This window comes from Arachis hypogaea, chromosome 14 (genome assembly GCF_003086295.3).
Source record: "Arachis hypogaea cultivar Tifrunner chromosome 14, arahy.Tifrunner.gnm2.J5K5, whole genome shotgun sequence".
NCBI classification, from domain to species: Eukaryota; Viridiplantae; Streptophyta; class Magnoliopsida; order Fabales; family Fabaceae; genus Arachis; species Arachis hypogaea.
The window spans coordinates 101218770-101243552 of NC_092049.1; the positions used below are offsets into that span (position 1 = coordinate 101218770).

General features: G+C 37.6%; 1 non-coding gene across 1 annotated transcript; it reads left to right on the forward strand.

The window, feature by feature from the left end:
* Window positions 1–2470: 2470 nt before the first annotated feature.
* LOC112745752 (small nucleolar RNA R71) lies at window positions 2471–2578 on the forward strand. The gene has a single exon (XR_003173664.1). It is a non-coding gene; the product is annotated as a small nucleolar RNA R71 (small nucleolar RNA).
* The last annotated feature ends 22205 nt before the right edge of the window (window positions 2579–24783 follow it).

The window sequence follows — 24783 nt, forward strand, 5'->3', positions numbered from 1 at the left end:
TTATGGAAAAACAAAAAGCAATGCTTTTACCACACCAAACTTAAAAGGTTTGCTCGTCCCCGAGCAAAAGAAGAAAGGAAGTAGTAGAAGAAGAAGAAAATGGAGGAGATTGAGGTGTGTGAATGGTTCGGCCAATGGGGGTTTAAGGTGGTTATGATGTGTGAAAAGGAAGGAGTGATGGTTTGAATTTGAGTGGGTGGGTGTAGGTGGGTGTATGATGGTTTTGGAGGGGAATTGGAGGTGATTGCTGATGGGTATTTGGGGAAGAGAGTTATGAAAAGGTGTGAAGAGGAGAGAAGAAGTGGTGGGGATCCTATGGGGTCCACAGATCCTGTGGGGATCCTGTGGGGTCCACAGATCCAGTGGGACCAAGGACTTAATATCCCTACTCCAATTAGGCATGTAAAACGCCCTTGCTGTGCAATCCTGGCGTTTAACGCTAGACTGCTGCTTGTTTCTGGCGTTAAACGCCCAAATGTAGCCTGTTTCTGGCGTTTAACGCCAGGCAGATGCTTGTTTCTGGCGTTAAATGCTAGCTTGGTGCTTGTTTCTGGCGTTAAACGCCAGACAGATGCTTGTTTCTGGCGTTTAAACGCCAGAATGCTCCTCCTCCAGGGTGTGCTATTTTTAATGCTGTTTTTCATTCTGTTTTTGATTTTTCAGTAGTTTTTGTGACTCCACATGATCATCAACCTAATAAAACACGAAATAACAAAAAGAAAATAAAATAGATATGATTAAATAACATTGGGTTGCCTCCCAACAAGTGCTTTTTTAATGTCAATAGCTTAACAGTGAGCTCTCATGGAGCCTCACAGATAATCAGAGCAAGGTTGGAACCTCCCAACACCAAACTTAGAGTTTGGTTGTGACCTCCCAACACCAAACTTAGAGTTTGACTGTGGGGGCTTTGGTTGACTCTGCAGTGAGAGAAGATTTTCATGTTTCGTCTCCATGGTTACAGAGGGAGATCCTTGAGTTTTAAACACAAGGTTGTCCTCATTAAGTTGAAGGACTAACTCTCCTCTGTCCACATCAATCACAGCTCTTGCTGTGGCTAGGAAGGGTCTTCCAAGGATGATGGAGTCATCCTCATCCTTTCCAGTGTCTAGGATTATGAAATCAGCAGGGATGTAAAGGCCTTCAACCTTTACTAATACGTCCTCTACTTGTCCATAAGCCTGTTTTCTTGAGTTGTCTGCCATCTCTAATGAGATTCTGGCAGATTGCACCTCAAAGATCCCAAGTTTCTCCATTACAGAGAGTGCCATTAAGTTTATTCCTGACCCCAGGTCACACAGAGCTTTCTCAAAGGTCATGGTGCCTATGTTACAGGGAATTAGGAATTTACCAGGATCCTGTTTCTTTTGAGGTAATTTCTACCTATCCAATGCATTCAGTTCATTGGTGAGCAAGGGAGGTTCATCTTCCCAAGTCTCATTACCAAATAATTTGGCATTTAACTTCATGATTGCACCAAGGTACTTAGCAACTTGCTCTTCAGTAACTTCTTCATTCTCATCAGAAGAAGAATACTCATCAGAGCTCATGAAGGGCAGAAGGAGGTTCAATGGAATCTCTATGGTCTCTAGATGAGCCTCAGATTCCTTTGGTTCCTCAAGGGGATACTCCCTATTGGTCACTGAACGTCCCAGGAGGTCTTCCTCACTAGGATTCACGTCCTCTCCCTTCCTTGTAGGTTCGGCCATGTTGGTTAAATCAATGGCCTTGCACTCTCTCTTTGGATTCTCTTCTGTATTGCTTGGGAGAGTACTAGGAGGAGTTTCAGTGACCCTTTTACTCAGCTGGCCCACTTGTGCCTCCAAATTTCTAATGGAGGACCTTGTTTCATTTATGAAACTCACAGTGGCCTTAGATAGATCAGAGACTATATTTGCTAAGCTAGATGGGTTCTGCTCAGAATTCTCTGTCTGTTGCTGAGTGGATGATGGAAAAGGTTTGCTATTGCTAAACCTGTTTCTTCCACCATTATTAAAGCCTTGTTGAGGCTTTTGTTGATCCTTCCATGAGAAATTTGGATGATTTCTCCATGAGGGATTATAGGTGTTTCCATAGGGTTCACCATGTAATTCACCTCTGCTATTGCAGGGTTCTCAGGATCACAAGCTTCTTCTTCAGAAGATGGCTCTATAGTACTGTTGGATGATTCCTTCAATCCATTCAGACTCTGAGAGATCATATTGACTTGCTGAGTTAATATTTTGTTCTGAGCCAATATGGCATTCAGAGTATCAATTTCAAGAACTCCCTTCCTCTGAGGCGTCCCATTACTCACAGGATTTCTTTCAGAAGTGTACATGAACTGGTTATTTGCAACCATGTCAATGAGTTCCTGAGCTTCTGCAGGCGTTTTCTTTAGGTGAATGGATCTACCTACAGAATGGTCCAATGACATCTTTGATAGTTCAGACAGACCATCATAGAATATATCCAGGATGGTCCATTCTGAAAGCATGTCAGAAGAACACTTTTTGGTCAGTTCCTTGTATCTCTCCTAAGCTTCATAGAGGGATTCACCTTCTTTTTGTTTGAAGGTTTGAACATCCACTCTAAGCTTACTAAGCTTTTGAGGAGGAAAGAACTTGGCTAAGAAAGCTGTGACCAGCTTATCCCAAGAGTTCAGGCTATCTTTAGGTTGAGAATCCAACCATATTCTAGCTCTGTCTCTTACAGCAAACGGGAAAAGCATAAGCCTGTAGACTTCGGGATCAAACCCATTGGTCTTAACAGTGTCACAGATCTGCAAGAATTCAGTTAAGAACTGAAAAGGATCTTCTGATGGAAGTCCATGAAACTTGCAGTTTTGTTGCATCAGAGAAACTAATTGAGGTTTCAGCTCAAAATTGTTTATTCCAATGGCAGAGATTGAGATACTTCTTCCATGTAGATTGGAATTTGGTGTAATAAAGTCACCAAGCATCTTCCTTGCATTGTTATTATTTTCGGCCATGTCTCCTTCTTTTTCAAAAATTTCTGTCAGATTTTCTCTAGAGAGTTGTGCTTTAACTTTCCTTAGCTTCCTCTTCAGAGTCCTTTCAGGTTCAGGATCAGCTTCAACAAGAATGTTCTTATCCTTGTTCCTGCTCATATGAAAAAGAAGAGAACAGAAAATATGGAATCCTCTATGTCACAGTATAGAGATTCCTTATGTAAGTATAAGAAGAGAATAGTGGAGGAAGGAAAAGATAAGAATCCAAACACAAGGGAGAGGAATGAGTTCGAATTCTTGGGTGAAAGAGGGGTGTTAGTAGATGAATAAATAAACAGAAGGGGATGAGAGATGAGAGAATTCGAAAATTAAATAAATTAAATTAAAAAAATATTTTTGTTTTAAATTAAATTTAATGTTAGAATTCGAAAATACAAAAAAAGAAAAATTAAATTAAATTAAAGTAAAAATTAAAACAATTAGTTAATAAAAAGGAATTTTGAAAAAGAGGGAAGGGATTTTCGAAAATTAGAAAGAGAGAGTTAGTTAGGTAGTTTTGAAAAAGATATGAATCAAACAAAAAGATAAGATTAATTGAAAAAGATTTGAAAATCAATTTTGAAAAGATAAGAAGCTAGAAAATAAGTTAGAAAAGATTTTGAAATTAATTTTGAAAAGATGTGATTGAAACTTATTTTGAAAAAGATTTGAAAAAGAACTTTAAAAAGATTTGATTTTGAAAATTAAAGTTGATTACTTGACTAATAAGAAACAAAAAGATATGATTTTGAAATTTAAAGATTGAACCTTTCTTAATAGGCAAGTAACAACTTGAAAATTTTTTGAATCAATCACATTAATTGTTAGTAAAGATTTTGAAATTATGAAATAAAATAAGAAAAATATTTTAAAAATAAATTTGAAATTTTCGAAAATTATGAAAGAAAAATGAAAAAGATTTGATTTTTGAAAAAGATTTGAAAAAGATAGAATTTTAAATTGAAAATTTGATTAGACTCATAAGAAACAACTAAATTTTAAAAAATTTTGACTAAATCAAATCAAATTTTCGAAATTTATGTGTGAAAGAGGGAAAGATATTTTTTTATTTTTGAATTTTTAATAAAGAAAGAAAAACATCAAAAAGACTCAATGCATGAAAATTTTGGATCAAAACAAATGATGCATGCAAGAACACTATGAATGTCAAGATGAACACCAAGAACACTTTGAATGTCAAGATGAACACCAAGAACTTATTTTTGAAAATTTTTAAGAAAAGAAAAATATGCAAGACACCAAACTTAGAAATTTTTAATGTTGAGACACTAACAAATTGAAAATGCATATGAGAAACAAGAAAAGACACAAAACAAGAAAATATGAAGATCAAACAAGAAGACTTGTCAAGAGCAACTTGAAGATCATGAAGAACACATGCATGAGTTTTCAAAAAATGCACAAAATTTAAAAACATGCAATTGACACCAAACTTAAAATTTGACTCAAGACTCAAACAAGAAACATCAAATTTTTTTGGTTTTTATGATTTTATTAATTTTTTTTGGATTTTTCGAAAATTCTTTTGAAAAGGAAAATAAGGATTTCAAAATTTTTAATAGGAATTCCAGGAATCTTGCAATGTTAGTCTAAAGCTCCAGTCCAGGAATTAGACATGGCTTACTAGCCAGCCAAGCTTTCAGTGAAAGCTCCGGTCCAAAACACTAGACATGGCCAATGGCCAGCCAAGCTTCAGCAGAACATTATATTCAACAGCGAATTTGCTAAGAAAGACAAAGAAGCTCTTCTCTTGAGAATAAGTGAAACCTCGGTCCAAAAGATTAGACATGGCTTAACAGCCAGCCAGGATTCAACATATCTCTTGAAACTCTAGAATTCATTCTTAAAAATTCTGAAGAACATAGAATAATTTATTTTTTAAAATTTTTTTTTATTTTTTGAAAATAAGAAATAAAATAGCTTAAAAATAAAATAAAATTACCTAATCTGAGCAACAAGATGAACTGTCAGTTGTCCAAACTCGAACAATCCCCGGCAACGGCGCCAAAAACTTGGTGCACGAAATTGTGATCATCAACAATGGCGCCAAAGACTTGGTGCTCTCAAACGTGAATCACACTTTGTCACAACTTCGCACAACTAACCAGCAAGTGCATTGGGTCGTCCAAGTAATAAACCTTACGTGAGTAAGGGTCGATCCCACGAAGATTGTCGGCCTGAAGCAAGCTATGGTCACCTTGTAAATCTCAATCAGGCGGATTCAATTGGTTTTAGAGATTTGATTATTAAAAGATAAATAAAACGTAAAATAAAGATAGAGATACTTATGTAATTCATTGGTGAGAATTTCAGATAAGCGTGTAGAGATGCTTTCATTCCTCCTGAACATCTGCTTTCCTGCTGTCTTCATCCAATCATTCCTACTCCCTTCCATGGCAAGCTGTATGTTGGGCATCACCGTTGTCAATGGCTACATCTCGTCCTCTCTGTGAAAATGGTCCAATGCGCTGTCACTGCATGGCTAACTCATCTGTTGGTTCTCGATCATACTAGAATAGGATTTACTATCCTTTTGCGTCTGTCACTACGCCCAGCACTCGCGAGTTTGAAGCTCGTCACAGCCATCCCTTCCCATATCCTACTCGGAATACCACAGACAAGGTTTAGACTTTCTGGATCTCAGGAATGGCCGTCCATGGGTTCTAACTTATACCACGAAGATTCTAATATCTCAGACTCGGTCCTCTGTATTAGATATCTAAGAGATATTCATTCTAGCTTGTTTGCATGTAGAACGGAAGTGTTTGTCAGGCACGCGTTTGTAAGTGAGAATGATGATGGGTGTCACATAATCATCACATTCATCATGTTCTTGGGCGCGAATGAACATCTTAGAATAGGAATAAGCTTGAATTGAATAGAAAAACAATAGTACTTTGCATTAACTCATGAGGAACAGCAGAGCTCCACACCTTAATCTCTGGTGTGTAGAAACTCTACCGTTGAAAATACATAAGAACAAGGTCCAGGCATGGCCGAATGGCCAGCCCCCAAGTCTAAGGAAAAACGTTCCAAAGATGTTCCAAAGATTCTTTAAATACAATTGTAAAAAGTCCTATTTATACTAAACTAGTTACTAGGGTTTACAGAAATGAGTAAATGATGCAGAAATCCACTTCCGGGGCCCACTTGGTGTGTGCTTGGGCTGAGCATTGAGCTTTACACGTGTAGAGGCTTCTCTTGGAGTTGAACGCCAGTTTGTAACCTGTTTCTGGCGTTTAACTCCACTTTGCAACCTGTTTCTGGCGTTTAACTCCAGAATGCAACATGGAACTGGCGTTGAACGCCAGTTTGCGTCATCTAAACTCGGATGTCTACTTTCCAACGCAATTGAGAGCGTGCCATTTGAAGTTCTGTAGCTTCAGAAAATCCACTTTGAGTGCAGAGAGGTCAGAATCCAACAGCATCTGCAGTCCTTCTTCAGCCTCTAAATCTGATTTTTGCTCAAGTCCCTCAATTTCAGTCAGAAATTACCTGAAATCATAGAAAAACACACAAACTCATAGTAAAGTCCAGAAATGTGATTTTTATTTAAAAACTAATAAAAATATACTGAAAACTAACTAAATCATACTGAAAACTATGTAAAAATAATGCCAAAAAGCGTATAAATTATCCGCTCATCAGCCGCAATTGGAGAAACATTGTTGATAGATCTAAGAAGCTCCAACAATGGTTGGAAACCTAACAGTGACCACAGCAACAGCACGGTGTCAGTAGCAGCAATAAAAACTCGCAGTAGCTCTACCTATGATGGAGAAGACAACCATGGTAGCAGCAATGACCAGAACTAACAACAACCCTGACAACTCCCTTTCTTGCATAGCGTTAATGACCACATTTTCTTCTTGCCTTGTTGGTGACGGGTTCTAACAATAGTGTCGTCAATGACAATAACAACCACCTTTGCATCAATAACAACACCTTCAACCATGGACGGTGTCTCTAGTAGCAGCATTGAGGATCAAAGTAGGGGAGCGGCAAAGCAACATGAACCGGTGGCAAGTGTTGTGAGTGTGAGAGACTATGTTGAGGAGGGGGAAAGCGGCGCGGCGCCGAGACAGAGGTTGGCAAGAAGCTATGGCAGAGAGGGTTGAGACTTTGAGTGCTTAAGAATTGAGAGTTATTGTGTGCTGTGAGTGTGAGAGAGAAAGTTAGGGAGGGGGCTTTGAAGGCCTTAGGGGTTTTCTTTATATATATATATAAAATGACGTCGTATTGCTAACAAGGACGACGACTTATTTGTCCATTTGTGTCATACCGATACGTCACGGGCCATATGGGCGTCTAAACGTGCCACTTCATCATTTTTCACCAAGTACAAACGGAGCATGCCAGGGACTGATTTGTCCGTCGGAAAAAAATTTTAAAGATGTTTTTGTGTATTAATTTTCTAAGGGAACTAAAGTGTCTACTTTTAAAATCCTCAAGGACTGATTTGGGTAATTACTTTTATTTTTTTCTTTAAACTTTATTACATTAAACTCATTGCGTGTATTATTTTATAATTGGCTAAAATAATTTTAATTGTATATTATAATTAGTAAAAATTGGCATCTATATTATTGTCTTATATTTGTATAAAAAATAGAATAAAATCAAATATATTATGTCAAATATTTATTTAAAAAAATGTTACAGAAGGCAACTGAGAAGGAAATGGATCTGCGACTAGGGACGACCAACGACATTAGAGACAACGATAGGGGTGGAGATGCAACGACAATATCGGTGATCCATTACCATTATGTTTTTGTTCTGCTCTATTCTACACAATGTGTCTCTATTTCTGCTTTGCATTTTCTTTCCCAAAAAGTTTATGAGAGAAGAGAAATATGTAGTGCGAAAATAAAAAAGAAGTGAAAGATATTTTTGTCCATACAAAACAAAGAGTGTGTCATTAGTTAAATTGGGTATGTGTTTAGCTTTATGCAATGTTAAAATTTAAACTTTTATTGTTCAAATTAGATTCATTTATTTGAATTCAGAAAAAAAGTAAAATATGAAAGCCAGAAATTAATTTAATAATAGAAAAAAATTGGTGTAATTCAAAGATATGGTGCATGGTGTGTAATGCATAGATGTAGATCTACAAGTGTACATATTTGCCAAATGCAACTTTCATTTTGCAGAAGACAATATAATTAATGAAATGGTTGCTACCAAACGCAACCTGCATTTTGAAGAAAACAAAAAAAAAAGTGAGATGGTCGCTGCCAAACGCAAGTTGCGTTTTGCAAGAAAGGAAATCGGAGGGTGGACGTGTTTCTGTTTTCCCCTGCATGCACACCGGAGCTAGCATTAACCACATCGGAACTCCCCAAACGCAACCTGTATTTTGCAGGTAGTCAGAGACAAACGTGACCTGCGTTTTTCAAGTGGTCAAAGCAAAACTTCATTGCATGTTAGATACGTGCATTTGGAGAGGTCTTTATATCTGCGTTTTAGAGAGGTATTTGGATGAATTTGAATGTGAATAAAGCTCAGGAAAAAAATTTCCCATACGTAGTGTAAGAAAAAGAAGTTTGAAGTGAGTGAGTTGAAGGAAGGAAGAAGAAACTCACAAAGTGGAAGAAGCTTGAGTGAGTACGGAGTAAAATTAGTGAGAAAAAATTATTTGTGATTTTATATTATCTCAAGAACATATTATTGAGTATTTGGATCATTCTCAATGGGTAAGTATATTTTTATATTTTGATTATGAATAAATTTATTTGTTTGTATTATTATTATTATTATTATTATTATTATTATTATTATTATTATTATTATATTCCGGGTTATGAGCACCAGTATTAGGCACCGGGCTATGAGCAACAATTTCAGGTATTATTATTATTATTAGTTTGATGGTGCTAATATTATTTAGGTATTGGCATATGAGCAGCAGTTTCAGGTACCGACATATGACCAATAGTTTCAGGTGCCGGCATATGACCAATATTATTGGTTTTTGGTTTACGAGCAACAACAATAGTTGCCAATTGATCAACAACAACAGTACATACCGGAACCACAACCACAGCAGCCAGCAGAGCCATACATACCACTGATGGTAATTTCAGCCGACGGCCACTTCAGTCTATTGGTTGGAATTGATGACATCAATTTGTCTCAGGTACTGAGAGACACAAATTATCTATTTGAGCCATCTCAGCAAAGGCCTGCTGCTTCTGAGCCGTCTGTTGGTCGTCGCAAAGTATCAGGTCATGCTAGTGACTTCTCGATGGATCAATCGCCGCGTCTTGTTGATCTTTCTCGTCCTTCCTCACCGCTGTGTACGGAGTTATTTGATTTGGATGAATATCCACAGCAGAAAGAGGCAATTGGAGGAGATGACCTACAGCACGAGTATTATTATGGTGGTGCGAGTGCTCTGGGATCGAGTGCTTCTGGTATCTATGACATTGGCAGAATCAGCATGCCAGATATTGGTGCTTCTGAGGGTTGTGGTGGTGGCGGACCTAGTGGTCTGGATGCAGGTGTTTTTGAGGATCGTCTATATTATCTACGGAAACAGATTGCTCCCTCGGATAAATACACCCCATCTCATTAATTGAAGAAGGCACCGAAGAAGTGGCATGTTGCAGTTTTCTTCACTTGTTATTTGTTTGAGTTTACTTTTGGACGGTTCTTACCATTTATGTCTTTATTGTTGTACGTGTGATGTTATCTTTGGATGTTTCTATTTATTTTTATGTTTTGTATAGTTGATTGTATATTTAGATGTTTCTATTTTCTCTCATCTTTATTATTGTAAGTTTAGTTATGTTTTATTTTGACGCATACATAGGTAAAAAAGTTACATAAGAAAGTGTTCATGCTTACATACATAAGTAAGTTCCAGGCTAGATTAAAATACTTAAATACATAAAAAAGTTGCATAAGAAAGTGAAAAATACAAGAGAAAGCTTAACCACTATTGACCTCCAGCAGAGCTTGCACCTGCGCGGTGAGGACATTGGCTACAGCTATGTCTCTCTCGTCCATATATAGTACATTGGCAAGGACCACGCATATCCCACGATTGTCCTGCGCGGTGAGGACATTCGGTCGTCCTTTGGTCACGTGCCTCAATGTCCAATTGGCGATCACCTTCGCTACTTCATATCTAGCCCATGTAGATGGGTCACCCATCGGAACAAACTCGCCTTTGTAGACCTTGCAAATTTCAGACATCTTATACATGTCATGTACATATACTTGCCAATCAAGATGCTGGTTAGCGCAACATCCATCTCTCAACACCGATATCATCATATGACCCTAACGATGAACCCCGTCAAATGCCAACACCCATCTCTCAACACCGATATCATCGCACCATCGAGTATAAGCCTCACCCTGCTCTGTAAGTCTTTGGTAGTTTTTATTGTACTCCTGTTTCGTCCTAGAATAGCCTGTAGAACAAACCATGTAATCATAAGCAGACACGAAAAATTACTATGAATAGGACCATAACAACAAATTCAAATACCTGTGTTAACCACGAGTTTATGTAAGTATGGAGCCTTGAACCTCCTTAAGAAGTTGGACCCGATGCGCCTGATGCATAACATATGCCATGCTCTTGGTGGTGACCATGCACTGTTACTACAAGCTATTGCTGCATCGATAGAGTTATGGCAGTCAGAAATAATGCCCACGCCATCAATAGTAACAACATAACTGTGCAAATTAGTAAGGAAAAACTCCCACGCGTCTACCGTCTCACCCTCCGTGGTGGCAAAAGCAATCGACACAATGTTTTGATTCCTGTCTTGTGCCACCGCAACCAAAAGTGCACCTTTATCTTTTTCATACAGGTGTGTGCCATCAACCTGCACCAATGGCTTGCAGTGTCTAAATGATGTAATACCTTGATAGAAGCTCCAAAAAATGCGATGGAGAACTCTTACATCATTCACCTCCTCACTCTCATGATAAGCAAGGAGTGTTTTTATCTGAACACAAGACCTTGGCATCTTCACAGTCATTACTTTCAACCATAATGGTAGAGACTGGTAAGAAACTTTCCAATCACCGAAAACTTTTGCAATAGATTTCTACTTTGCCAACCAATCCTTGCGGTAACTTACAGTGTATTTAAACCTAGATTGAACTTCTACAATAATAGACTTCTCCTTTATAGAAGGATCTGCTTCAACCAATAGCCTAATAGCATCTACAATCGTGTATGAGTCCAACTTGCCATGATCTTGTGAAATTGTCCCCATGGTGCACGTGTGTTTGTCATTGTATCCCCTGATCTCCCAACAATCTTTCTTTCGAATCAAGCTAGCTCGGACAAGCCAATTACACCTTACACCATACCCCTTGCATTTTGCATGGAATGTCTGCGGCTCACACTCATACACAACGTAATAAATTCCTCTAAAGATAGTGTAGCTTTTGATTGCAAATATCACCGACTCTCTAGAACTAAATTCCATTCCGACACTAAACTCGCCATCTTCTGCTGCAACATTACCTTCATCTACGACATGCGAACCACCGTTAGTCAGTCAAGGCAAATAAAAGAAATAGTAGTGGTAACTTTAATTAATAAACAGAACATACCCATATTCGCATAATTAGAAAAATCTGGGGCATACATGGCTGCGAGATCTAGAGTTCGCATAAAATACAAAACACTAAAGGGGTGTTGGTTTACAAGTGCATCTGCTTCATTTTGCACTGCTGGATTATCTGCCTCGTCTCCGTCCTCGTTTTCGTCATCGACATCGTAGTTGGCTTCGAACTCCTCTCCATTGTCGTTGTTATCTTCTTCCCAATCTATATCTTCGAACTCATCAACATTCAACTCCTCGCCAACTACGTCTAGCCCCGAGTGTTGTTCAAACTCAACGTACAACTCTATTATCAGCACGTGAAATCAGGTTTGTTGATAAATATAGAACATCTGCTGTATACATGCGTCGTCAATGATGGACATTTTTTGAAACTGTATCATCCCATCAAATACTTGTACATGATTTCTGTATAAAATGTTGCTACTTTGAAATGTGACTTTGTATGTGTAACACCCTAACTTTTAGCACCTTGGTGCACGAAATAAGAACTCGCACAACTGAACCAGCAAGTGCAATGGGTCGTCCAAGTAATACCTGAGGTGAGTCAGGGTCGATCCCACGGAGATTGTAGTTTTGAATCAAGCTATGGACACCTTGTAGATCTTAGTCAGGCGATTAGAAAAGATATTTTGTTGAGATAAACGCATAAAACAGAAATAGGGATGAAATTACTTAATTTGAGTGAAACCAGTGATAAGAGAATGGTTGAGGCTTCGGAGATGCTTTATTCTTCTAGATCAACCTTTCCTACTGTCTTTCTCCAACTGTGAGTGATTCTTTCCATGACAGGATGTAAGTGATCAACGCCGGTTTAATGGCTGCCAATCTTCCTCCTTCAGGCCAAACACCAGGTTTAGTGTGCGCCCAATCTGAATAAAGGTGAAGCTCCTGCAGTTCATCCCCTTGATGATCCTACTCAAAACGCCATAGACAAGGTCGAATCTTCCGAATCAGAGAATGTTGCGCCTTTGGTTCTAGCCTCTACCACAAAGACCCTAATCTCCCCAAACCTCGGTTGAACTGGTGTCTCGAAAAGTCCCCAACGAAATCGTGGATTAGCCATCTAAGAGATGTATAATCAAGCTTGTGGTTCAGTGATCTCCTATTACAGACTCACACTGAACCCATGTAGAATGAGGATGAGTTTCACTGATTATCTCATTCATAAGGTTGAAGAACGAAGATACATCTTAGAATATAGTCATACACGAATTGAATAGAACAGTAGTACTTTTATTAATCCATGAAAATCAGCAGAGCTCCTAACCTTAACCTAGGAGGTTTAGTGACTCATGCTGATAGAAAAATACAATGGTAAACGTGAAAGTGGGCAAGAGTCCTCTAACAAAGGTGAACTCTTGTCTGTATATACTAATCTAATGACTAAGGATTACAGAAATAAGATAAACTAAGTTGATAGTGCGAAAATCCACTTCTAGGGCCCACTTGGTGAGTGTTTGGGCTGAGCTTGAGTGTCTCCCACGAACTAGGGTCCCTTAGGGGAATTGAACGCTGGCTAGGGACCCCCTTTTGGGCGTTGGACGCAAGGAATGGGACAAATGGCTGGCGTTGAACACCAGTTTTGGGCCCTCATTTGCGAAGCAAAGTATAGACTATTATATATTTCTGGAAAGCCCTAGATGTTATCTTTCTATAACCGTTGAGAGAGCACCATTTGGACTTCTGTAGCTCTAGAAAAGCTCTTTCGAGTGCATAGAGGTCAGATCCTGACAGCATCTGCAGTGCTTTCTCTATCTCTGAATCAGACTTTTGCTCAAGCTCCTCAATTTCAGCCAGAAAATACTTGAAATCATAAAAAAACACACAAAATCAAAGTAGAATGCAAAAATATGAATTTTTCACTAAAACCTATGAAAATATATTAAAACTTAAATAAAACATAATAAAAACTATATGAAAGTAATGCCAAAAAGCGTATAAAATATTCGTTCATCACACCTTATGATTGTACTAAAAGCCTAGGTGTCACGTAACTCTAAACCTTTTTATTCTATACTATCTTTATTTAATATTGAGCCTTCATGAATACGACTGATACCTTAATTAAGAAATCGAAAGGAGTCTTCATTTTAAATCACTTAACCACAAAAGTATATATTCACATAACTTTATACACATAGACTTGTTTCAAGATTCTCAAAAATAAATCCCACCCCTCTAAAAAACTAAAAATAATAAACGATGAGGGAAAAATAAATTCTAACAACTCAACTCGTGAATATAATCTTCTATGCTCCTGTAGCTCCGCACTAAACCTTCGCACCTATAGGTGAAAGAGGTGGAAATAGGGGGTAAGAACTGGGGAGTTCTTAGTAGGATCGGGGTTAGAAGTTTAGTTCATTTTATATATACTTGGTCAGCAATAACAGTCAACAAACGACAATCCAATTCAACAATTATAGAATACAGAATTCGAACAGCCATTTAGCACACCTACAATCACAGAAAACACACTCACATACAAATATGCGCAAACAGACATGATGCATGTCTATTCCTATCACAGGTAATAAGCTCATCTGTCGGTTTCGACCAGCTCCCGACATAACTCAGCAACCTTTGACTGAGTTTGGTTTCTAGTGCCATAACCTCTGTAAGCAATGTCTGTCTTACAAGTGCGACTCTCTTGAGCCGATGTATGAAAATATGACCTCTGTAAGCAACCTCTGTCTTACAGATGCGACCATCCCCTGGATTAGCCGATGTATCTCTGGAAGCAAATCTCAGTGGATTCACCACCATATCTGCTCATTTTTAGCAGGTACACAATCATCTCAGCTCGTTCTCAATGCTAAACAATATCTCTACTTATCCCATTTTCTTTTCATTCTTTCTTTTTTTTCTTTTCTGTGCTCTGCCTTCCTATGGCAGGGATTCCTTTAGATTCTTTTAATCTTTGCTCTCTGCTCTCTGCTCTCCTGTGGCAGAGGTTTTCTTAATATTTTTCTTTCCTTTTTCTTTTCTTTATTCTTCTTTTCTTTCCTATTATTCCATAATATAAATTATTTTCGTATTATTCCCTCGCCTCTCCCTAAGTGTCTTATCGAAAAGATTACCCCTGAACTTTACTTATTACCCAAAATACCCGAAAACTTATACAATTGCAAATTATACCTCGATTTGTATATACAAATACAATATTACCCTTCAAAAATAAAATTTAATTACTAATCTTTCTTTTATACCAAAACTGAAACCCTTAACCCTTTTCTTTTAAAATATTACTTGTATTTTAGTCCGTTTTCGAATTTTTCGGTTACTGATTTTTCACAGCTTTTAGTTTAATCTTTTGTCCATCGAAACTTATCAATTTTAATCAATAATTCTCATTCACAACAGCTCCAAAATCATCAAAATAACCCCTCTGCATGGTCGAACTGTAATTCACAAACAACGACAATAATTTCACAAAATTTCAACGTAAACTTAATCAAACCCAAACAGTAATCAATCAAATCAACATTCACTTATCAAATTCACATTTAATTATTATAAAGTTACCAAATCCTATCTCCGTACGAAATCAAACCAATGAGACCTCCGGAGAAATTTTCTGACTGAGTTGCTGAAGAAGAAAACGTCAGGAATCGTCTGTACTTCCTAGAACTCCAATTGGCCGAACTCAAAGGGAAGAGGAGCTACGTTACTGTTAACTTCTACCGAACAAAAGTGATACCAATGTGTAAAGAAGAAAGATACAAACACTTTTACCGGATTATATTTTTTATTGGAATTACAGATCACAAGAAATCAAAGCTGGAATTTTTTGTGTAGGTCACGATTTTCTCATGCAAGCATTCGGTCTCTCTTTCCATATGAAAGGAAAAGAAGTCAATGAATTTTGATGATGATTATATGTGATTAGAAAAGTGTTTCAGCTTGAGAAATATTAGGTGTCATAGTTTAATAAAGAAATAAAATATATGTCATATATATATATAGAGAGAGAGAGAGTCAAGCTCCATTTCCTTTTCTTTGATTCTTTTGAAGGCTACATTAGATATCTTTCTGAATAATAATAAAAGTTTAATTTTGTCTATCAAAATAATTTTTTATAAATAATTCAAATTAATAGAATAAGTCATAATTAAATTAAATTTTAATAATTATAAAATTCTATTTAATTATTTTTGTTAAAAATATTTTTTTTAAAAAAAACAAAATCTCAATATAATATAATAACTCATAAATAACTAATGATTTAATTTTCAAAAATTCGAAGTGTTACATCCTATTCCACTTATAAAAATTTTCGTCCTCGAAAATTAGCAAATTACACAAAACATTACATAATTTCAACACTGTATTTTTTTGAAATACTTTATGAAAAAAGCAAAAAGTTTCAACTCATATTGATAAATATATAATTTCAAATACTTGGGTTTTCATATGACATAAAGATGATAAAGTTGAAGTGTGGTTGCAAAGTAAAAATTAAAAGGTAGACTTGATATCTCAAGAAAAGCGGATATCTCAAGGAATTCAAGCAAACATATGCAGTTAAGATCGAATGAAAAACACATATGAACAATGTAAACCCCGTTAAATTAGTAGATAATTAGTCAATAAATTAGTTTTTAATAAAGAAAATTAGAAATACGAATATAATATTAAATTAGGATAGAGCTCATCGAAATGAGAATTTTGACACTAATTTCGAAAAAAACGGTCTAAGATTGGACCGAACGGACCAAACCGGTTGAATCGGGATCAAACCGAGCCCGTGGGCCCAACCGGCCCAGCACTTAAGAAGACCGAAGCCTTCTCTTTTCTCTCATTCAGCATAAACAAAGATGAAAGACTTCCAGGGAAGGAAAGAAGAGAAACCCGAACCCTTACGGTAAATTCAATTTGCCGTAACTCCTCCGTCCGAGCTCTGATCGCCGCACCGTTTGTGGCCACGCGTCCAGCGCGTCGAGCTTTATGTTTCTACCGGAAAAATTTCATAGGTAAGCCATTAATTACACTCATCCACTCTTTTCCCCCAATTTTTTGAAAAATTGAAAGAGATGTTGAATTTCTTTGATTTTTTATGTTTTAGGATCCAATTAGCTTGAGAAAAACGTTCACTCTTGCTTATGTGAAGCTTGGGTAAGGTAAAGATATAATAATTCTATCTAAATATTCTGAATTTTTGTTTTGGAAATTAAATTGGGTATATATGTGTATGAATGTGTATTAGGTTGTGAATAAATAATTGGAGCTTGAAATTGTGAATACCGAAACTTGGAGGAAGCTGTGTAGTTGAGGTTTTGGGGCTGTGATTGGTTTTAATTGAATTGCCTTGACCGTTACGTGGGAATCGGCCAAGGTATGGTTTAGGTTTCTTGCATTTAATATATAATGTTCTGTGAAAACTTAGGTTAGATAACCATAGGATAAGTTGGAATGTAGGTATATATTTAATGTTTAGTATTTTGACAATGGACATGGTTGATTTAGCTTGTTGGATAATTGAAGATTTGATGAATTATTATGGTTTGAAAATGAGTATGTATTGTTGTTGATTCAAGTAATAAATTGTTGTGGTGATTGTTTGATGATAAAGAAGAATTTGTTGAGTTGAGAATTTTAGGTATGATAAAGAATGGGAATTGAAATTTTGAATGAAATGAGGTTTAAGAGGTTTGTTGCACTTTGGTTTTAAACTAAACTTCGGCGGGCTATAACTTGACTTTCGGAACCTCAAATTGATTTCAACTTGTTTTAAATGAAAATTGGATTCATGAAGTTTATACCGTTCGAAGAATGCAAGAAAAACGATTTAAAACGATTGAGTTATGCCCGTCGGAAGTTTGGATGTGAAATATGTAATTTTGCTGCTAATTTACCATGGATTTGCAGCTTTCTGGTTGATCTGCCAATATTTTTTGAAGAAACGTACGTCACGCGTACGCGTGGCCCTTGTTTCAGCAAACATGATTTTTTGAGTTTTAAACTTTATTTCAAACCTCTAAACCTCTATTTTTATTCCTTTAGTCATTAATAATAGTATTAAACTTGATAATCATATGAAGTTAGGAAATAGGGTTAACTTGGAGATGAAGTAAAGTTGAAAAGTGAAGAATTGACTATGAAATGTTACGGATGATCATGTATGATACTTGGCTTCAATGATTAAATGATCTGGGATATGAGATTCCCTGGATAAAGTACTGTAGCTTGCCACCACGTGTACCAGATTAAAAACTCGATACTCTGTTGACCCTACGATGTAAGGGTGACCGGACACTTATAAATTCCCGGGAATGTTAACCCCCATTGAGCAATATTGATTATTTGAGAAAAAGCTATGCATAGACTCTTGGGGATGCACGTCGAGGGACAGTCTAAGGTTTTTGGACTTGTCGGGTTGGCTGGATAACCGACAGATGAGCCTCATCAGCCATATGAGAGGCATGCATCATATGCATACTACATGAACTACTTGTTTGTGCTTTAACTGGGTGTGCCTAAGTGTACTTGCAATGCTAAATATATATTTGTTACCTGCAGTATTTGTAACCTCCTTGTGCTTGTCTTTATCTGTTTATTTGTCTGTGAAATGCTGACGGAGATGGGGGTATGGAGGAATGGCAGTATGGGACTTATATTTAAGATTAAGTTAAGTTAGGCATTGGGTACTCTTAGAAAACCACCTTTTATGACTTCTGTTTAATACTTTAAGCTCTGTAATCTGAGTGTCGGCGTTCTAGGATTGCCTCTGGCATTCTCAGGACCTTAAATATTATGTGTGTGGTGTAAGACCCAAGACCTTTGAAAAAGGGCTATCATTAGCTAATTTCAAATTCAGTGTTTCTGTAGCCTTAATTTCGGAAATCATTTTATTAAAGATAATTAAGGCAAGTTTTGATTTATTGGATTTGAGACGAGTTATGATTATTATCCAATTTTATAATTATTGGGTTATTTTCTATATTCATATTATAAATTTGGCAGTTATGAAATAAGAGGGGTTTTACATGATTTGGATTAGATAAGTAATATTTTAAATATTAATACTACTGTTTTGAGGAAATAAAGGATTTAATTATATTACTCCTAATTATTTGATTTGGATATTTTATTAAAAATAATTTGCAAAATTGGTGAGCAAATAGTATTTTCTATATGCAATTAGTGTTGGATTTAAAATTGGATTTCAAGTACTATATTATTCCCAATTTTATGTGAAATTGCTAAATTACCCCTAATCCTAATTTTACTCAAAAACCCTAACCCTAAAACCCTACCCGGTTACCTGTTGCTCCCTCCTTGTCCCAGCAGCCAAACATACACGGTTCCCCCTTTCCCTTCCATGAAAAAAAGACACAGGAGCAGAAAGAGAGGAAGAGAAAGGAATCTGCGTCAGTGGCACTGGGAAGGCTGTCGCCTGTCCTCATTGCGAGTTACCGTCCCTGAGCTGCAGCACCATGGAGCCAGCTTCGTCGCGCTACCTCGGCCATCTGTGCTATCGCCGCCGCCGCTGGTTCACCTGGCGCCGCCGTCGAAGTTGAAGCACGGGGAGAGAGGGTTCGCGAGTGAGAGAGAGGTGATGGCCTGGATCTGCCGCGCCTAGTCTCTTCTGCGAAGTCACCATCGTCGTCCAAGCCCGTCACCGCCACTCGCATCGTTGCCATCTCTGCCCAGCGCCGCCGCAGATGATAGGTCGCCGGGAACCACCACTGAAGCCCGTGTAGTCATCATCCTTGCCAACAGCGAGAGAGGAGCAAGATGAACCCTTCTGTTTCTGTTGTTCTGGTCCGCTGAGAAAGGAAAGATGCTGCCTTTGTACTTCACGCGTCGCCGACGAACACGGAGAAGAGGAGCTGTGTCCGCGTCACTGCCGTTTGAGGGGCTGTGCGTGGCCGCCGTTGTACCGCCCTGCTTCACCGTGACTGAGCTCTGTCACTCCCTGCTCTTTGGGCTTGTGATGTTGTTGCGGAAATTGCTACAGGAAGAGGAACAGGCTGAGTCACCGTGCTTTGGGCCACCGGGAGTGGTTATGTGGCTTCCGGGATCACCGCCGGAGCTCCGGGCTGAGCTTCTGCCACTTGAGACCCTGCTGCCTCTGTGTTCCACCGCCGGTAAGAGTTTTGAGTTCGGTTTCTGCTCTTTCGGAATTCCGGAAAGGTTATTAATGCCATGTGATTGTAACAGTTGCCGTCACCGGGACTTTTGCTCGCGATTGTCACTTGGGGTTACTGATGGAGCCGCTGCTGGGTTGATATGGAACTGCGACTGCTTCGTTTTGTTAATTCAGTGAGTGTTTATGTTTCAAAAAGTCCCGCGTTAGTATTCGTATGTGTTTGATTAATGAATGAGTTTTGGTAACGTGGGATCGAGTCCTAATTATTATATATTGCGAATAGTGTTGCTATGGTTATTGCGAAAGTGGCTGGGAGCTGAGGTTTTGGTTGTTGATTTCGGACTGAGGCGGAAAGGACTCTGTGAGATGTTTGGGTTATGGAATTGCGTTTTGAGGTAGGGGCGCTTTCCAAAAACTATAGTTTATTATTGGAATTATTACATATGGGTACTGATGTGAGATATTGTGTATTTGGTAATTGTATCTGCCTTATGTATTATTTAATTGACTCGAATGACTATGGATGTTGGTTTGGCTGAATTATTGTGCGGCTTGTGAAATGTAATGTTTGAAGTTGATTCTTTAAAGATTTGAAATAAGTTTAATCCGTTAAGGATTGGTTTGAATTGAGTCAATTATTTTGATGATGTGAAAGATAGAATACTCTTGAAATTCAGCCTGGGTTGCTTTAATTGATTTGGTTTTGATAAATGACTTATCGCTGAACTGATTCTTTAAAGCTTTGGAAATGAGTTAATTCGGTTGATATTGGTGTGATTTTGAAACGGTTTCTTTGAGATATGCCAATGAGGCGACTGTTGGATTTAGTTTAATTTTGAATTGATTTTGGATTTTGGGCGGTTGGAAAAGGATTGTGGAATGGTTTTGTTGGGACCCGAACCGGGTGGCAAAGTCCAAGTTTTAGGGGAGATGCTGCCGGAATTTCTATAAAATCCGAGTCTTTATTGAAAGGTTGTTTGGAAAAATGATGAGTTAAAGACTTCTGCTATTTTATTTGAATTATCAAGAAAAGGATGATTCATGCTTTCGAAATGAGTTAGTAAAGAGGGAATTGTGATTTAGTCTTGCTTCTTAAGAAAGGCATTGTATCTCTTTCAAGAGAACGTTATTTAGATGAAACTTGTGTTTTAAAGCTGTTTGAATGCGAAAAGGGTTTATGCCTTTGGATTTGACTTGGGGGTTTCAATTAAAGGAGTTTCAATGACTTTGAAAGAACCTGAATGTCTATTGACAAGTTTTATTTTGAAATGTTTTGAGAAAGGTTTTAAGTACTCTTTGAACTCTGAACTTTTGTAAGACTAAAACAATTTTGAACAGTTGAAATGCTTTAGAATTTATCATGGGGGTTGAAGCTGGTTTTGCCTAAGTAAAGGAAACGGCTTTGAAAGAAGTAAATGATTACGTGACTCGGTTTGGCTTAGATCCTATTTTATTACTCAAATTGGAAAGCCAATGTTTTAATGATTTTAAATGAATTTGGCGAAATGAGTTATGTTATTCTCCCCTAAAGACTTGGGACTCTGCCGAGAAACTTTTGTTATAAAATTCCATTGTTGGATGGGTGATTTTGAATATCTCAAAGAGGCTTTTAACTTGCCATGATTATGAAAGTTTTGGAAAGAGGATGCCGAGAGTGGCATTGTTTTAAAAGGGGAATTTACCTTGAGTAAAAGTGGCTTATGAGCTTGAGATGATTTGAGAAATGAGATCTTTAAAGCCAAGGCTGAAAAGAGTTGAAACTTGATTTCAAAGTGAAATGAATTGAGAAAATGATTTATGGCTTAAATGCCGATTTCATAAATCTGATGATTTTGAATGGTGGAAGTGCTGTTTTATTATGAGCCGGAATGGCTATGTATGATTATGAATATTGACTGGTTCTGGATTGAACCGTGAGCCGGAATGGCTGTGTGTGATTATCAATATTGGCTGGTTCTGGACTGAACCGTAAGCTGGATGGCTGAGATGGATGTTGATCCATGGATGAGAATGAATGCATGTATATGCTAAATTATTGATAATTGTGATTTTTGCACTTCCACTATTGGAGATGAGGGTTTCCCTGGGTAGTAGCAATGGCTAGCCACCATGTGCTCCAGGTTGAGACTCGAAGCTCTGTTAACCCAATGTCGTAAGTGTGGCCGGGCACTGTGAAAGGCCCGGATGAGCTCGCCCCCATAAATATTCACCAGTGATGGTGATGGATAAATATTCACCAGTGAGGGTGATGGATATGGATCATGATTATGATCAAGTTTATGATGAGTATAACTCGAGTTGGGGATGCACGACAGAGGGACAGTCCAATGGTTAGCTACCAGGACTTGTCGGGTTGCCTCTATAACCGACAGATGATATCATCAGCCACTAGGGACAGGCATGCATCATATGCATCTATGTGACATTGTTTGGGTGTGCATATTGTACTTGGTTTGCCTATGTGATTAATTGCTAATTGTTCTACTTGCAATAACTGTTTGTTTGTGCTTGCATCCTCCTATCTGTGTTTGCAATTGGAACTCTGTTGGATTGTGGTGATTTGGTTGAGGGTTGGATTGTTTGGGCCTAGGGCCGTGGTTGGACTGTTTGGGCCTAGGGCCGTGGTTGGAAAGAGATGAATTGACGGTTGATTTCGGTTTTGTGTTTCTGGTTTGGAATAAAATTATGAAAGGCTATTTTGGTTATGCATAGATAAACCGTTTTGAAAGGCTTTTGAGTTTTTGAGCATTGAATGGTTCCTCTTTCAGAAAAGATGACCTTACTTTTACTGTAAATCGTTGTTTTTGAAAAGAGGCATAAGATGGTTATTAATCACTGGTGCGATTATCTTCACGTATCCTATTACAGTAATTCCCAAAAACCCTCTACTGAGAACCCTTTCGAGGATGATGTTCTCACCCCCCCCCCTACATTTTTCCCCTTTCAGGATATGGGCGCAGAAGTTACGAAGAGTTTATCTAGTTGTTGTTGAGATGCTCTGTATTGCTTTAGATTATTATTCTTGTACCCTCGCCTTTATCTTGATATAATCTGTAAGAGGGATAGGGATTGTATTGGATTATGTTTGTAATATTACTTATATATATGTACGTATATATATGGATGTACTCTTTATGAGTTTTGTGAGTTGTATGGTATTTATGGATGTATTATATCGGATGAAAGTATTTTTGGATCGGTATTGCGATTTAAAGTTTTAAACAGGCTCATATTTTAGTATTAAATAATATAAATCACGTCGTAATGTCCGAACTATCAGAGTCGCGCAGCCGGAAGTGTGAGCTTTGGTAGTTAGGGTGTTACATGTGGCACCTTTACCATACTGAGAACCTCTGGTTCTCACCCCATACTATGTTGTTTTTCAGATGCAGGTCAAGAGGCATCTCGTTGGGCGTCTGGACTCCTGAAGCGAAGTGGTTACTGGGTTATTTTGTTGTACAGTGATGTATATATGAGTATTTAGCTTTCTCTCTGCATAACTTGTTCTTTTGATCCGCTTAGAGGTTTATGGAGAGGCAGAATTTTGTTTATATACATTTGGGTTTTGGATATGGATATTATATATATATATATATTCTCCGGCCAGCCTTGGCTTCGCGGGCTGAGTTAGGAGCTTGTTATTTTGTATCTTTGCCACTTTATTCCTACTTTTATTATCTTGTGCTTGATAGTTATAGTTTTCTTAGCATGCAAGTTAACTCGTTTCCTGAACATTGTGCTTTTACTTCGCGAATTTTATTTCACCTATTCTTTAAGGCTCCTAGTATATTACAATCTTTCTGCTATTATACGTATATGTTATATTTCAGAGGTCGTAATACCACACCACCTTTGTTTTATGACTTAAGCGTAAAGCTCAGTGTGGTAGGGTGATACAAACAAGGAACAGGATTGAAGAATAATTAGTTCACTTTTTTAAGAAAGAAACCTCAAATAAAACTTTATGACAAATCATGGAGAAAGATGATACTTAACCGAGCAACCTCGAGACGCAACTTCTAATGCTTCCAAAACCCACGATTTCTATTATTTCTATTTCGTCCATGACAACCCATTAGTGTTCCCATATACATAAATCATTAGTATTAAGTTGACCAGACCTAATACCATGAGGAATGTAACGGTTGACTAACAGCATTAATCAATAAACAGTCATACATCTGAAACTCAAACTCTTGTCATTAAGACAAGTCTTACCGCATGATAGACACTTAGAGTATGCAGTGAAGCATAGTCAGTCCATTCCCGAAGCTCTAATAGGAACGAACTGCTCTAATACCATAATATAACACCCTAACTTTTAGCACCTCATGATCGTACTAAAAGCTTAGGCGTCACGTACCTCTAAACCTTTTTATTCTATACTATCTTTATTTAATATTGAGCATTCATGAATACGACCGATACTTTAATTAAGAAATTGAAAGGAGTCTTCATTTTAAATCACTTAACCACAAAAGTATATATTCATGTAGCTTTATATACATAGACTTATTTCAAGATTCTCAAAAATAAATCCTACCCCTCTAAAAAACTAAAAACAACAAACGATAAGGAGAAAATAAATTCTAACAACTCAACTCGTGAATATAATCTTCTATGCTCCTGTAGCTCCGCACTAAACTTTCGCACATGTAGCTGAAAGAGGTGGAAATAAGGGGTAGGGGAGTTTTTAGTAGGATCGACATTAGAAGTTTAGTTCATTTTATATATATTTGGTCAGCAATAACAGTCAACAAGTGACAATCCAATTCAACAATTATAGAACATAGAATTCGAACATTCATTTAGCACACCTACAATCACAGGAAACACACTCACAAACAAATATGCGCAAATAGGCATGATGCATGTCTATTCTTATCGTAGGTAATGAGCTCATCTGTCGGTTTCGACCGGCTCCCGACGTAACTCAGCAACCTTTGTATGAGTTTGGTTTTCAGTGTCATAACCCCTGTAAGCAACCTCGGTCTTACAGATGAGGCTCTCTCTAGCCAATGTATGTATCGATAATCTCTGTAAGCAACCTCTATTTTACAGGTGCAACCATCTCTTGGATTGGTCGATGT